Raw genomic sequence first — 1,999 nt, 5'->3', positions numbered from 1 at the left:
CTGCAAGGGGAAGAGGGGGATGAGAGGGTGAGCTGAAGCTGGGAGAGGTTGGAGCCTCAGCCTTACATCTGTCTCTGAGTAGTTTGGTGTCTTGGGCAGGTTGCTTTATCCTGGTCTGGGCTGGCCTCAGTTTATTCATCTGTGAAATGGCAATAGCACTATGATTCTCCCTTCCTGTCCCAGCAGATGTTCTGTGGATGAAAGTAGATGAGCAAGGTTTATCTCTAGAAGCTGTGAGAGGACTATACTCTGAGGGGTGGAGCGAAGGTCAGCGGTACTTGGAAGGAAGAACATGGTCCTGGGACAAAGGCCTCCCTTTTTTATTTTTTTTAAGGCCCCCCTTTGAGAGCTCTATTCCCTCTCAAGTCAGTGTGGACAGGACAACAGTCAATTTCTGCAAATCCTAAGAGGTTCCTTTTGGTCCTGAGCTGAGTGTGCAAGGCCTAACATTTTTGGGATTGTTAAAGGCGATCCTCTGGCCACAAACACCTTGGAATATGGAGCTATAAAGGAGGAGAAAAATTTTGCAAGGAGACCAAAGAAAAAAGGATCTTTGCCACTGTCTTACACACATGTGGCCACTTAAATTTAAATTAATGAAAATTAAATTAAGAAGTCAGTTCCTCAGTTGCACAAGTCACATTTCAAGTGCTCAGTGGCCATGTGTGTTTAATGGCTGCCATACTGGATAGCACAGATACAGAATATTTCCTTCATCACAGAAAGTTCTGGTTGAGACTCCAAACCCTTCCCTTTGGGAGGGTCTGTATTATTAGGACATCTCTAATAAACTGAGGCAGGCCCCATGGAGGTCAGCTGGCTTACAGATAAGGACCCCAGAAGATCCAATGGGAAGAAGTCACTGTGAGAGAGCTGGCTGCACAGGGACCCTGTGTCTGGCTGGTGGGTATGGCCCCTGAGATGGACGGCTGGACATGGTGAGGGCCGTGCATAGGCAGAGGGCTGGGATGCAGCCCTGGCTCTCCAAGGGGCTGTGGACGGAGGCGGGGTGGAAAAGGAAGTGGTTGGCTGGAGCAATTGTGGGAGCTGGCAGGTTTGCTAGCATAAGATGTGGGAGCTCCATTTGAGGGATGGGCAGTGGGCCTTCTGGGAGGGTCAGACATTCGAGAAATGAATCGGGCCTAGGACTGAGCTGGACTTCGTGAGAGCACCTCCTTGGCCAAGGCTCCTGAAGGGGGAACTATGGCCTTCTTCTGCCTGAGCCCGGCTGTCTCCAGGAAGGCAGCCCTTGGCTGAGTACTCTCAGCAGGACTCTCAAGGGTCAGTGTTGTGTGCAGGTCTCAGACTATCAACAGCTAGTGTTGTGACAGGACCAGCCGTTGGGATTCTGATTATGACTGCACAATGCCCTTCAGCAATCGCCATCAGAGAACTTTGAAAAAACCAAGTTTCATTATTTATGGGACTGGGAAATTATGTGGCATGACTGGGGCCACTCAAGACATCTAGGGTAGAGAGAGAAAGAGAGTATGGGCCTGGGGTCCTGCTTTCATTGCAGTTGAGGATGGGGGCCTAGGGTTTCTAAGGGCTCACTTTTTATTGGTGAATTTAAAACATAAGAGCAGGAATTTAAAGCACAGGAAGAGAAAAAACAAGTGACCCAAATGGTCAGTTAAAGAAATCTGAAACAAAGGACCCTTAGTAGGGGGAGGTGGCCTGGCTTTTTTAATCTAGTCACACGGCTGACAACATGTTTATTCAAGATAGCCACCTTTGAAGTGGATGCTTGGCCATCAAAGCTTAAATCAAGCACTTACATTACAAAAAAGAAAAGAAAAGAGAAAAAGAAAAAAACAATCAACTGTCAGGGTTTACACTACAATCCACCAAGTGATGCCTGGGCATCAGAGTCAATGGTGAGGACCTTAACTACCTGGGTAGTTGATATGCTAAAAGTCAGAGGTTAGGGCTTCCCTGGTGGCGCAGTGGTTGAGAGTCCCCCTGCCGATGCAGGGGACACGGGTTCGTGCCCCTGTCT

Source organism: Physeter macrocephalus, chromosome 18 (assembly GCF_002837175.3).
Source record: "Physeter macrocephalus isolate SW-GA chromosome 18, ASM283717v5, whole genome shotgun sequence".
NCBI lineage: Eukaryota > Metazoa > Chordata > Mammalia > Artiodactyla > Physeteridae > Physeter > Physeter macrocephalus.
Note: the sequence above shows the minus strand (reverse complement) of the source record.